This window comes from Aphelocoma coerulescens, chromosome 2 (assembly GCF_041296385.1).
Source record: "Aphelocoma coerulescens isolate FSJ_1873_10779 chromosome 2, UR_Acoe_1.0, whole genome shotgun sequence".
NCBI lineage: Eukaryota > Metazoa > Chordata > Aves > Passeriformes > Corvidae > Aphelocoma > Aphelocoma coerulescens.
The window spans coordinates 149,971,925-149,987,434 of record NC_091015.1 but is presented as its reverse complement, the minus strand read 5'-3'; positions in this window follow the sequence as shown (position 1 = coordinate 149,987,434).

Below are 15,510 nucleotides of genomic sequence, written 5' to 3'. Positions count from 1 at the left end.
TTTCAATTTTTATTGAGCAGTACTCATGTTGGTCAAGGAATTATGAATAGGCCTTCCTAACAAAACAGCAACCTTTTTATTATAGATCACCTAAAACTAACAAGGTAGTTGCAGGCTAGGTTATCCTTTTTTTCTGTTTTTGAAAGTTTGTGCTGACTATGTAGAGCTAATACATTGTTTGGGCATTTGTATGTGTTTTTTAATTAATTCAGGGAATATTCTGAAGTAATAAGAAAATGTGTATCTTCAGATGCTACTAATGAGTATCAGTTTAAAACTCTACATAAAAGGGTGGACCAAACTACTTTTCTTCTGCTATGTCTCCTCTTAACTGAAGCAGGAAACATTCGAAGACAATTGTATTTACTTGACTGCTGTATACCAGTTTCACAGACCCAAAGAATTATGTTTAAGTAAGCTGCCAAACCTCGTTTGGTGCCAACGTGAGCACTCCCAGTGTATCACCAGCTGACCTGCTGCTGCAATTCTAATACCCACTTTCTTGCTCTACACTCGTATTTCCTTATGAACAAGATTCCGCAGTCATTTCAACATATCCCCCTTTTCCAGGGGTTAAAACATGACTGGAAAAGTCTGTAGCCTACAAAGCTACAGTTAATATTCACCTGAGTGTCTACCTGTAGTTATAATCTCCATAAGGCATTGGAATCACTACATTTTATGGGTATCTGTATCTAAACTTACAACATTCACTGTAGCCTGACACTATCCCAATTGGTTTCCAGCAGAATTCATGCCAGTGGGCAGAGTCTGGATCTGATTTGGAGGACGGCGATGGAAATAGGGATCGTTAAAAACACCCCATTATCATATGGTCTGGTAGTTGGCTACAGTGCAGTTCTACAAACATGATTTAGTACAGATGTTTCATTTAAACTCTAGGTTTATAAAGGTACGCATTTTTTTGGTTTACTCTGATTATAACCACAGTCTACTCCTCCCCAGTAATCAACTGCTAGAATTTGTCAAATGTTGTCATTTAATATGTGGGTCACTTCCAGTGCTGTGTTTGTTGCATGGAATGCTCCACTTCCATAGAAACAGATGTTTTAACTTAACAGCAAAAAGAGCTAAACAAGTGCATGTGAAGGCGCAGTGAAAATAATGTGTTTCATTTCTGTTATTTATAGCTGTCCACAGCTATCATAATTTTTTTATTTGAAAATTATTAAATCAATTACAAGAAGTTTATTTGCAGATACTGCCAAGAATGAGGCATGCTAGGCAACAGCTTCTGGGAAAAGTGTCTTCTTCTGGGCCATTACAGAGGCGTTTCAAAGAAGTCAGCGCATTTCTGAAAGACTACAGTATAACAGGGTCTGCACACTAGGCCTCAAAGTATACACAGAAAAAAAATACTCTCTTTAAATCTCCCAGCCCTTCTGGCAGATTATGTCGTGTAAGGGCAGTGGAGCTGATACATACTTAACTCCTCACCATGTCTGAAGAGGGTGTCTTGCCCTCTTTAGTACAGCTGAGATGGTGGTTAGAAGGAAGAGTCAGGGGAAGGGGCTCTCTCTGCAAAAAGGCTGAGCTGAGAAGATGGGTTTCTTCCTTCTTTCAGTTTTATTTGACTGAAATACATCCCACCTAAACTAGGAATTACAGTTGTACGAAAAACTACTAATAGTCTTATCTAAAATGAAAGGGGGAAATATTTTTCGAAACACAGAACTATTTACACATGCCACAATGACGTAACAAGTCAGCCACCTGTGAAATTCTTTGCTCTTTTAAATCCTACCTGACTAGTTTCAGGTCACTGTAGGAGCTGCTGATTTTTATAACAAAAGTAATGTTTGAAAGCAAGCCATGCTGCATAGTTTCCAAAGCACAAAGACAGAATAATTCGTAACAGTGCTGTAACATTCCTCATCCAGGGGCACATCACGTATAGAGAGAGCTGCGTGCACCCAAGGTAAGGGCTTATAGCTGATACCCTCTAACATAATTTCCCAAACAAACCCAATAATTTCTACACCTGAGCCATGGGCAAGCCTGAAAGTACAGCCCAGGTTAATTTGAGGGTTCCCTGTGTTAGTTTTGACGCCCACCCAAACGCCCTGGACATGTACTCCACCCCCTATGCTGGGTTTTCAGTGCAGTAGTCAGAGCCAGGCCAGATGAGAGAAATATCTATGTTTGGAAAGCCTCAGCAAATGTGGGACACAAAAGCAGTAAACAAATCAATGGGATGCCAGACCAAATGTGTTCCACATTTGTGAAAATAACAAAGTTGAGTCAGGAAGAAAGGTTTATGTGTCTTCTCCTCATACAATCCTTCCCAAGGTACTTTCTTTCAATCCCCCCAAAATTAAATCCAGCCCAGACAGCAGCAATATTTGTGAGTACGCAGCATCAACCAAACGCATTGCAAAGCCACTGACAGCTCCATGTGGCTTGGCATGAAGCACAGCTCAAAGGGATGAGCAGGTGTTTGCTCCCACAGTCTTCCTCCACACCCAAGCACGTGGATGTGCCACCACACAGCACTGCTGGAAGGACGTGTCAGGGCCACTTACCCAAGCTCAGGAGCCAGGGTGGCAACTTCTTCCCACACAACTCTCATATCTCTGCCCCTGCCATGAATTCCTGCAAGGGAAAATCTCTGGATCATTTCTCAAGCCATGAGAAAGACCCTGTGACACCTGCCTCTGTTTGTGCCAGGGATGGAAAGCCTTTTCAGATATCTTTTTGAGGGACTTGTGAAGCCACGGGAATCAGCTCACCTCTCCTAAACAGGTTAGACAGCAGCTGCTAGCTCCATAGTTTGGTGTCTGGTAGCTGTGCTGCAGCAGGCACAGAGGCAGTATGGGACAGAAAGGTTGTTCAACATCTAATTTGTATTAAACATTAAATGCAAAAAAATAAATTATTGAAAGATTTGTCCAAAGTTTCTACTAATTAATTTTTCTATTAAAATCTTGACATGCCTAAAAAATCGTTCACAGCTATTAATTAAAAGAGTTCTTTGCCACATCCTTAACGAGAAATGGGAATTTTTGAAAGCTGGGTAATCTGGAAGACTTTTACATCTCTTTTCAGTGTATTCAAACTAAGTATTTAATGTTCACGTATAGTAAGTGAGCATAATCCAACCCAACCCTACAATAAAGGAAAATAATGTAAGCTGATGGCTTTAAAACCTGTACTTTAGACAAAAATAAGTAAGTCAGCATGACTGGCAGCAGATCAATATGAAGATATCTTGAATTAATGTATTTTATTTTAAGGATTATGGCTATTTTATTTATTCAGTTAACTCAGCCTTTTTCCCTGACAGGAATTTTCTACAGAGAAAGTGCTATAAAATTCTTTTGAATTAATTTTTGTCTTAGGAATAATACGTCAATTTATGGTACAATTTACATGAACAAGGCTAGTCATTTAATTCCTTTAAATTTAGAATGTCATTGTCCACCTGAACCAGATATTGTTTTTAATCTTTTTTGCATGACATAACCTTTATAAAGTGGGTGGAAGGGCCTCACTAATTTACTGGGACTTTCATCCATTTAGACATTTAGAAGCCTGGTTAAAGAAAGAAGATGTATTACACTAGCATTGGATAAGCAGATGAAAGGAATACTGGGGCATTACATATTACTGTTGCTTTCTTAACTAATAAAACCATTATCTTCCTATATATATATGTATGTATGTATATATATGTATGTGATCTTCATATTTAGTATATGTTCTCCTTTTGAATAAATGAACCAAAAAAACCTATTGAAATAAAATTCAACTGGTCAAAATCCAGAATCCTTTTATGCATCAGCTATGCACAGTTGTGCCTGCACATTATAGCCACATTATATCTTTCTTCCCTGATACAGTTATTTGCCACAGAATGAAAGTCTGGAACAAGGATTTGAGGATCCAACTTGAAATATCAATAAGAAAAAAGTTTAACTCTGTGGTCTTAGGTGTGGCCTCTTCCTGCTTTTCTTTCTATCACACCTATTTGCTGTTTCTTTGCAAACTCTGGACAAACCTAAAAAATACAGAAAACGTCTTAAAGTTACAGATTGCTTTCTGTATCTGGCCCCATAGCCATGTGTCTTCTACCAAGTATTTCCATGTTCTTCAACTCCCTTATTTGCTGCAAACATTAATGGAAGGAAATATTCTCTAGGAGAAATCCTGTACTGTTTGGGAATTTGTGTGCTGAACATCCTGGGGCTCAAGAGAACCTCTTGACATCCTGCCTTCTCCATGGGGTTCCTTTAACCCCTCTGATGTGCGTGCCCGTGGATATCTAAAAAAAAGTAAACAAAAAAATGCAAGATGAACAGTAAAATCAGGTGAAGTCCCAGATGTCTTCAAATTCTTGAGGGTTTTTTTTTTCCAGGTGTTTTAGCTTTGTCATACATGAAATCCCTATTTGTGCTTGGTCTTTGCATATTAAGTGCTTTAATTAATTTGAGCTTAATATTTTTAAATTGAATGTTAAAATCAATCCATCAGTCCAGGTACACTAATCAAGTTTTTAATGGTCTTCCTGTGTTTACTGTATACCTTTACAAGTGTTTTAAGATGTGTTGGATGTATTTTTATGTTTTACTTGTATCTTGGTTTCAAGGCAGATTTTAAAAAAACCCCAGTTGCAACAAACAGCCCAGCCCCCCATAAGCACATGACCCTTATCTCAACTGATATCACCCCTCTGACCAGGAGGAGCCATTGGTGGACAGAGGTGGTCTGTCAAGGGGAAAACACCAACCGCCTTGAACCAGGGGGGTGGACTGTGGGTGGGCTGTGGGCGGACTGTGGGCGGAGCAAAAGCTATAAAAGGAATCCAAAAGACATGCCCACTCTCTTTTCCCTTCCTCTCCAGCTTGCTAAGGCAGTGCTGGAGAAGCCTACCCCTTTCTAGGGGCTTTTAGAAATAGATTTCTTTTTGACCAGCCTAAACTGCAAGTTTATTTTTTTTCTCTACCTGAGGTTCAGAGCTGTCTTAAGCCTAAAGTTCCTGAATCCCTGCGCTCCTGGGGCATATCTCTCGAGCCATCTGGATCCCAAATTTTTATATTTTGTTAGTTTTTTTTGCAATTTTTCAATTTTTTTTCTGTTTTAATAAATGGTTTTAATTTCTACAAAGAGTTGTCTCATTCCTCACAGCTTCCTCAAAAGGTTTGTGTTCTGGGAAAGCACATTTGTCCCAGCACCACAGCCCCTTCTAGGGATTCTCCTAAACCCCAAATCCTCCCTCAACATGCAGCAATGTTAAATTTGGTAGTTCTGCAGTTGCTTTGATGGGAAGATCAAGCAGTTAATTCACAAGAGACAGAGGTAAGTTTACCTTTTGTAAAATGCCTAAAAAGACTGGGGAAAAAGCACTTTTTTCCCCCATTTTCTATTTAGAATCTAAAAAAATGAATTTGTCTATTAAAACTCTCACAAAAGTAAATGCTGTTTGCTGACACCAGCATATCTGGGAAAAACTCAATTGGACAAAAATCCATAAAACCTGTAATTACAAATCATTTGCTTTCATGCTAGAAAGCTGTCGTTTAGAGGGTTTCAAGATAGTATTTTGCAATGTATTATTCAGTATTTTATTTTACATTATTTTATTAAGCCTTACTAAAAGCAGAAGAGTTACTTTAAGTTTTCAGAATCCTTAAAGATATCATCATCAATTTCACATAAAGTTTTCACTGAAACATCTTTTATTTGCTTCTTAAGCTGAAAGACTTTGTATTTGATAATGACAGCTGGACATATCGATATGGCATTTGCATAATGCATATTATGACTGCTATATGTAAATAAAGCAAAAATAAAACTTTTAGAAAAATTAAAATTAATATAATACAATGCAAGAATTATGTTCATAACTTACATTAAATTTTAAAATACCTTCAATAGTTTTTATCACAATGGAATTTAAAGAAAATATTTAGGTATAATCCAAAGCAACATTTTAATAAAAAAAATTTTTGAGAAAAATTTCTACTCCTTTTCATAGGTAGTAACAAGGAAATAAGCTTATTTATAAGTCCCAGAATTAGGAGACAGAAACATCTACTTCTCCTTTATTATTTATCTGGAAATATGAATTCCTGTAAATTGAAATTATTCAGTTCTACTTCCAGCAAAATTGTAGAAAATGATAAAAATGTATAGAAATGAAAAATACTGTAAAAATTGTAAAAAACTGAAGGAGATATTTCAACTTCATACAAATTTTTTCCTAAATTATAAAATCTGGAATTTCTGGGGCTTGTGAGAGATACAGAAACACAGGGGGGTTTTTTTTGGGGGGGAGGGTTTTGTTTGTTTGTTTTTTGTTTTTTGGGTTTTTTTTTGTGGGGGGTTGTTGTTGTTGATTTTTGGGTTTTTTGGGTTTTTTTTTCCCCTGGTGTGAGGAATGAGACAACTCTTTGTAGAAATTAAAACAATTTATTAAAAAAAAAAAAAATTGAAAAATTGCAAAAAAACCTAACAAAATATAAAAATTTGGGATCCAGATGGCTCGAGAGATATGCCCCAGGAGCGCAGGGATTCAGGAACTTTAGGCTTAAGACAGCTCTGAACCTCAGGTAGAGAAAAAAATAAACTTGCAGTTTAGGCTGGTCAAAAAGAAATCTATTTCTAAAAAGCCCCTAGAAAGGGGTAGGCTTCTCCAGCACTGCCTTAGCAAGCTGGAGAGGATGGGAGAATGAGACACGTGTCTTTCTTTTGCTCCCTTTATAGCTTTTGCTCCGCCCACAGTCCGCCCACAGCCCACCCCTTTGGTTCAAGGTGATTGGTGCTCTCCCTTTGACAGACCATCTCCATCCACCAATGGCTCCTCCTGGTCAGAGGGGTGATATTAGTTGAGATAAGGGTCATGTGCTTATGGGGGGCTGGGCTGTTTGTTGCAACTGGGGTTTTTTAAAATCTGCCTTGAAACCAAGATACAAGTAAAACATAAAAATACATCCAACACATCTTAAAACACTTGTAAAGGTATACAGTAAACACAGGAAGACCAGAAAAACTTGATTAGTGTACCTGGACTGATGGATTGATTTTAACATTCAATTTAAAAATATTAAGCTCAAATTAATTAAGGCACTTAATATGCAAAGACCAAGCACAAATAGGGATTTCATGTATGACACCTGGGAAGCGCTTTTTACTTGTTTGTAGCACAATGACAACTCAAAATTTCATTTGGAGATTCCAAAATGCTAGTTTCCACAGCTGGAAAATTAAAGCTCCAACTTTAATTCGATGGAACTTTGGATTCCACCTCACTGAGGTACAGACCTCAGTGTCATTCACTCATCTCCATGTCTCACCTTACCGAGGTGTGATGAAACATTGATTTTTCTTTTGTACATGTTAGCTTAGTATACAAGTGTTCTGGTATTAATCTGATCCTTGTTTCACTTCCATGGCTGCAGAGAAATATCCTTTTAAGGAGTGGACTAAATGCTTCTCTCACCCTACTTTTTGATCTGACCACTTGTGATTACACCTACAATCTTTCAGTCTCACACTAAACCTTCCAGCACAGCACATCCCAGGAGCCAGCATGTTCCCCTGGCTGGACTTGCAGCTGCAGAAAGCAATTCAAAATGTTTTTGAGTTAATGCCACCTTGTGACATATCAGCAGTAAGAGGTATGAAGTTCTCTGGAGTTACACGGTGGGCAATATTTGGAAGGACATTCAGAGCTCCTTTTTACAGGCAGCTCACACCATTTCAATGAGTCTATCCTCCACACAAGCTCAGCTCAGATTTTTCCATGTAAAAAATCCATGCAAAGTGCATTGTTGCAGTCCTCCACCAACAAAATCAGAACAGCTGAATTGCTGGGGGTTTTACTCATGCATATCATCTCCTCTATGGTAAATCCGTTCTGGCCACATCCTTCTCATGATGCTGACAAGGGGGCTGGGCTGTCCAGCAACAGCAGGAATTGTCTGGACTGCAGTCAGTCACCAACTACAAAACTCCTTCTTGCACCTGGAGTTGAACTGGGAACAGTCACATCCAGGAACGTGTATATTTTCCCACCTGTTTTATCTCCAGTGCAGATGTATTAACAAGCTTCTGTTTCCTATTTGAAATCAGTTTCCTGAACACACAGTTCCTATCCTATAGATCTCCTGGCACCATATGCTTAGGATTCTCCTAAGCTCAGTAAGCTTTAGATAAGATCAAATTAGGTATGAGTCAGAAGTTCTTCATGCTCACCACAGAGCTGATTTCTCCTCTGCATTTTCCCAGGATAAAATCCCAATTGATCTATTTTTGCAGACTCACAGGACATCTATCAGAATCAAGCCTTTGGAGGGTGAGAAGACAGCAGCATCCAAGCTCACCTGCCAACAGTACAGTGGAAAGAGAGACAGGAAAATGGCTCCTGCTGGGAAAACAGAAACGCTACAGTCTCACTTTGTTCGTTAGGGAAACATGGCCACTGTGTTTTCCATCTTTGAAAAACTGAAAGACAAACCAAAAATATTATTATTTGTCCTGATAGTTATAGTGACCTTTAAACTTGAAATTTGGCCCACTAAGGCATTCTGGCTTTGCAGGGTTTTTTTTTAATTCCTATACAAAAATGCTTTCTGCATGTGTGTTTGGAGCAACTGGAAGGCTGCAGATAAAGAAGATTTCCAGCAAGTTGGTTCCAGCATCTACCTCCTGTTTTAACCTGGTTTGAGGGAGTCAGTCCATTGGCTGGTGGCCCCTGTGCAGGTCACAGGTTTTGTTTGTTTAGAGGGTTCATCACATGCAATAACCAGTTAAATTTCCTGGCAGATTCAGAACTCCTTTGGAGAGGTCAGCGGGGAAAGTCATCTTTGCGCCAGCGAGGCACTGCCTGCCCTGCACTGCCATTAATGGACTTCTGGTAAATTCAGTAGCTGTCTCAAGAGTTCAGAAGAGAAATATGAGGCTGTGATTTAACAAAGTAATTTGATTACATAGAAATCAATCCCCTGCTAGAATTTGATAACTGCAGCAAAAATTCCTGCCTAATTTGACACAACTTCTATTTAAATCATTCCATAAGCTTGTGCTTAAACACTTTTTTAAATGAAGACTTAAGCAGAGGAAGACAATGCCTTTGTGCTCTCTTTGGGATAACAATCTGAAATGCTTCTAATTGGGTTTGCAGCCTCTTACATATTTTATATCATTTCCTAAATCAGAACAATCATCTGCAGAAAAAGAGAAATGGTGGAAATTTCTCAACCTGAAAAGTGTTTCAAAGCTGAATTTTTCTTGAACATGATTCTAAAGTTGTGTATTACAACTAAATTATGTTTAGATATTTTAGGCTGTAAGGAGTCAAACTTACCAGTGTGCTTAGCACACTTCTCCTGGAATGCTTGTAGCCTCCAATTTCTTTATTGCTACTGAACATGACTATGTGGAGAAAACCCTTGCATATCTTAAGTTCTACCTCTTCTTTAAGATGTCAACATTTCAGTGGGGAAGCAAGTTGTTTTAAGAGAGGGAGATAATATACAAGCACAATTTCTTTCATCAGACTTGTCTCTCTCTCTCACTCTTCTGCTCCTCATTCTGTGTCTAAACCTCCACATCTTGGAATAAATGTTTACAAGACACAATACTTGGATTTTTCTTGTGGGTGTGCAGAGTCAGCCCAGGGGCTGGGATTTAATGATGCACACAGGTTTAATTTCACCAGAAATAAAAGGCAGGAGCAAACCTGGTTATCTGTGTATCCCTTTGCGCACCACTGGCTTGTCTCAGTTCAGTAGATGGAAGCACACATATTTAGATTAACACCTGCAATATGGCATTGGGTAAAAAACTTGTAAAATACCTTGAGTGTGTAACATTTTCTTCCTTTTTTTTCATTTAAGCTTAAAAAGTCCTCTTCTATAATGCACTGCTGATGGAAAGGTGTGTTCTGAGCAAGACGTGTTTCCAAGCAAGTTCCCACATTCCAACAGCATTTTTTGGTGGCTAAACACAGAAGATTAATTTCCTTGGAGATTCACAGGTTATCACACTTGGGCCCAGCCTCCTGAGGTGCATCTCAGTGGTGCTTCCCCTCAGTCTTGCCAGGAAGAAGGGGCTTTGCATGCAAAGGTTGAGGCACCATGAGATGCTGAAGCACAGCAGCTTGTCCTCAGTGGAGAGCAGATTGCAGCAGTGCTGCTGGAGAGCTGATCACACCTTCTTTTAAACATGGTCCATAATAATGTTGTTTTTCATGAAATTATGAACTATTAAATCTGCGTGACATATAGATGAGAGAGGATATGTTCACAGGCCTGCTGTAGTTTATGAACATGTGGTGCACAGATGTTACTTGAGATTTTCTTCCCTTTACTTTTGAAAATTTGGATTACATTTTCTCTCCTTCTCTCTAGTGCTCAAACTCTGTGTTTGATGCTTTATTAGATGTCTCAGCAGGGTAAATGGATGATTAATATATGTTGATGACAGATATTTGGTTTCTATAAGCTGTGGAGTGAAAGATAAATATGATGGGAACAGTTGTACCTATGTATGATAACTAAGCCTCTTTAAGACTGTGCTAGGGTTACCCATGATTTATGGGGATGTCACCACTAACACTAGATAGGGAAAACCTCTTAAATTTCTCTTACTGTAATCATCACTTTTTCTTCAGGTATCAGGGGGAAAATATCCTCAAAAAAAAAAAAAAAAGATAAAAAAAATAGACAAGACAAAGAAAGAAAGAAAAACTTAATTTTTTCAGGGTTGGGAGATATTCCAAAGAACAGCCAGAGCAATACATGCTCTGTGCTGCCATCTCTCAATTAACCCTTGAGAACAAACCATGGAAACAAGACCATAGTGTGTGTATGTGCTGGGATCCAGGGCTGCACTACTGGCTCACCCTAGACTCTACTCCCCACTTCACTGTTAAGAAGGAAAATCAAAAAGACAGTTCTGAATCACTCCTGGGCCAAGATGAGCCATGCTGTCCTGATCTGGATCCTGGAGAGTCATATACAGAGGTAAGGTTTTGCTTCAAGACCATTTCTTTTGTAATGAGAAGCGTCTGGCCACAGCAACTTAAATCCAATTTCCAGTGTTTTAAATTCAAGGAAAAGATTTTAATGGATTAGGTAGGTGGATTGACAGGAATAACTCAAAGCAGTTGGCAGGCTGAAAGCCTTACCTCATTTCTATGTCTATCATATACAAAATCCTCATTTGCAGAAATACATCACTTCTGTTTCTTTGGGTTGTATTTGTTGGAAAAACAAACAAACAGACAAAAAAAAAACCTTAACAATTTTATTAGGAGCTCTTTCTAATTTCTTTAGGTCTTCTAAAAAAACACATAAATGTTGCCAATGTAATATTAATTTTATTTCTAATATCAACTCCTGATAACTGCAGAACCCTGAACAGAACTAGAAATCCTATAGGCAAAAAGTATTCCAGACAGAGATGTAGATGAAGGAGAAGAAAGGTTGAAACACAACCAAGTGAAGTCAGCTATTTCAGTTGAAAAAAAGGAAATTTCCCTTTCAAGTATATAACTATAATAGTACTACATGTGCCAAAAATTTTTCTATTACTCATTATTTTATAATAAAATTAATTTTTGGTATATAACCAATTACTTATGATACTTTCCTCATGTAAAACTTTTACTCATTCCTCCACCCCCACCCCCACCCTCAGCCCCCTGGCCCCAAACCCAACTTTCTGGAAATTGAATTCCTTCTGAAGTTAAATAGTTTAAAGACTACTACAAATTTCTCTGACTCCTAATGTTACTTCAGAATGATGGAAACTCTGCTTTTCTGCACCTTTCTTCTCAGCTTCATTAAATTTTCATGAGTTAAATTTGCATGTAGAAAGAGAATGACTCCTTCCCACATCTGGTAATTAGTCTGGGAAATGTATTGATATAAGCGATAATCTGATTAAGGACCACAGTTGAACTCTATTCCTCCTAATTAATCATTATGCATGTTGATAAATGCCTGATCTGAATTTTGTTTCCAGAGTACATAGCCTGACAAAGGGTTTTTAAAAAAAAGTTAGGAAGTCTGCTTTCTGTTAGTGGAGAAAATAGCAATCATGTTAAGGTTTGGCCCTTCTACTGTTGCTTTGAGGCCCAAGCCCACCTACACCTGGAAACCTAAGGCAAGACTGGCAGGAAGCTAAGTTAATTTGAAGGGACAGGGAAGGACTGTGTGTACTGTGAGAGTCTCAAATAGTCTGTACCACATACCAGCCTCCTCCTTCTCCAAGACTTCAGAAAAAATAGCAAATTTATAGTCTATCTGCCACTTTGATCTGAGCTGTTGGCAAAGTATTCCCCTAGAACAATATAAATTAACAAAATCAATAGAAAACTCCCTTTAATTGTAATTGGGTTTGGAGCAACTTATCTTAAACATTACTAAATTGGCTTTGATTTTGATCACCACTTAATTGTGGACAAAAGGAGTGGAAAACTTAGAAATTGGGAATATGTGCCAAATGTTCCCCTGACCTGTCAGAGCTGGTTTCATTACAGAACCCCACTCTGTCAGGCTGAAGCAAAGCAACATCTCCCAGCTGCTGAAGCAGACAAAGGAGCCTGAGGTGCAGCTCCACTCGCAAGGCAGCTCCGTGGCTGGCAGGTGGCACCGTGGAGACGCCCAAAACTGTTGAATCTCAGTAGAAACTCTGAGAAAAACAAACAGAAAAATATTTTGGGCTAAAAATGGGATACAAAGCTCTTTTAATCTGTTCTCACTTGCTGCTGAGGACTGGGAGAAGCCCTAATGCCCTGACAGTGTGTTGCCCTTGTGCTGCACAGGCTGCACAGAGGGTCTCTCCAATTGGCTGCAGCAGTTCCTCTGTAGCCTTTCTTGATGATGGCAAAGTCCTTGACATCAAGGATATGCAGTAGTGATTGTTATTACACCAGTTTTGAACCAGTGCCTCCAGAGATGAGATCGCCGTTAGTTTCAGCTACACAGGCAATATTCCTCAGCTCTGCTGCTAGCAGACTATATTTCATCTCTGCCCTCCATTTGGCACAAAGAAGGGTTGAAAGGGAATTACCCAGGGGAATAGAATAAGCGCTTGGAAAAAAAAAGTTATTCTGTACAGGTGGGAACAAGTATGTTTTAATTCAGAGATGTTTCTGTCTGGAGCAAAACTCTCACTTGACAGTTTGAACCAGGATGTGCCTCTGCGTGTTTCCAGGTCAAAGAAGAGGAGTTACCCAACCCAACAGTCATCCAGCTGTTTCCTAGTGCTGGATCATGCATATCAGGTTCAACAGCAGGGGCAGAGGTACGAGACCTTTTGAGTTTCTCCACCTTCCAAAAAATGCTTAAACTGGCACATTCTCTAACATACAGAATAATAACCTCCTGCTGTCTTAAGTTACTGAGCAGACCTTAACTTATTTTAGGATTATCAGTAGTTTTCAAACCAGTGGAAAACTGGAGAGACAGCTGCCCTTGCATTTTGATGGTTCTTAAATTTTCATGCTACCCACAAGGCATTTATCTGGACTTCTTTAGAGCCTTTGATACAGACCCCCTTGACATCTTTCTGTCTAAATTGGAGAGAGATAGATTTGATGAGTGGACTGTTAGATTAATAAGTTGTTGGACAGTCATATCTGGAGGGTAGTGGTCAATGTCTCAAGAGTCCTAATGGACATCAGTGACAAATGGTGTCTTTCAGGGTTCAGTATTGGAACAAGCGTTATTTAATATCTTCATTAATGACATAAAGGATTGAGTGCACCCTCAGCAAATTTGCAGATGACACCCAGCTGAGTTGTGTGGGTGACACACTTGAAGGACGGCATCCATCCAGAGGGACCTGGACAAGATAGAGGAGTGGTCCATGGGAGTCTCATGAGGTTTATAAAGACCAAGTGCTGGTGCTGCACCAGGGTTGGGGCAACCCCTGGTGTCAATCCAGGGTGGGAGATGAACAGATTGAGAGCAGCCCTGCTGAGAAGGATCTGGGGGTGCTGGTGGGTGAGAGGCTGGACACAACCCAGCAATGTGCACTTGCTGCCCAGAAAGCCAAACATCCTGGGCTGAATCAAAAGCAGCATGGGCAGCAGAGCCAGGGAGGGGATTCTGCTCCTCTACTCTGTCCTCCCACCTGGAGAGCCCAGCTGTAGAGCTGCATACAGTTCTGGTACCTCAACATAAGAAAGACATGGACCTGTCAGAGCAAGTCCAGAGGAGGCCACCAAGTTGATTAGCAGGATGGAGCACCTCTCCTATGAGGAAAGGCTGAGAGCATTGGGCTTGTTCAGCCTGGAAAAGAGAAGGCTTTGGGTGACCTACTTGCAGCCTTCCAGTACCTGAAGAGAGCCTACAAGAAGGCTGGAGAGGGAGTTTTTACATGAGCATGTAGTGACGGGACAAGGGGAATGGCTTCAAACTTTAAGACAATATGTTTAGATTAGATATTAGGAAAAAAATCTCTACTGTGAGAGTGATGAGGCACTGGAACAGGTTCCTTAGGGAAGCTGTGGATGTCCCATCCCTGGAATCATTCAAGACCAGGCTGGATGGAGCTCTCAGAAACCTGGTCTAGTGAAAGGTGTCCATGCCCACAGAAGGGGGCGGAACTAGATGATCTTTAAGATCCCTTCCAACCCAGGCAATTCCATGATTCTTTAACAGCTGAGATGGACATTCACACTAATTCTAAGACAGTGGTGTTGAAGTTAATGAATAAATAGATTGGACAGGTTTGTAGTCTGACTATGCATGATGGCTCCTGTGGTGGTCTGGAAACCACTTACAATCTCTGAATTACATTACCTTACAGATTACTCATAGGTGTTACTTTATAGCCAAAAGTCCTACATTCTATCTTATAGACTAGTTCTGTAGGACAAGGACACCTGGAGAAATGTACTGGAAGGAATTCATATTATACTGGATGTCCAAGTCAGCCATTCAATGTGCAACACAGGTGTGCACAGGAATACATTTCTTCCATTCCACACATTGCTGTAAATCCCATGTCCAAGAGCTGACTGACTCTGGAAATGTGCACTTTTACAACACACAGTAACAATATGCCAGTACTAAAAATATTGACAACTTGCCCCAAATAAAATCTTGTTTTCTTTTCCAGTTTTCTCTCTTCACTGCTCAGGCAGTGTAGTTCTCCCAAGTGGATCAAGACAATGGAGAGTGCATTTTTTCCATAGAGGCTGACAGATAGAAGGACAATGATTAGGATAAAGCTGTAATAGTCAAAAGAGTTAAAATACCTTGCTTTGTCTGATATGTTTCAAATATGCTGTCCTGTGCTAATGAGATGAAAAAGAGGACAAACATTCCCCTTTCCCTAGTGGATCTGATCTGGGTGTAAAAATGAAGCTCTAAAAAAGTTTAACTGGTTCCAGCTGGATGCTACACAGCCAACAAAGGACTAGTTCCTCTTAGGCAGATTAGAGCAATGTAAATTCTTCTTATGTCATGACAGTGGCAAGCTCTCAGAATCTCTACCACTGGGAAAAGTTGTGAAGGGCACAACAAGAGCATGTAA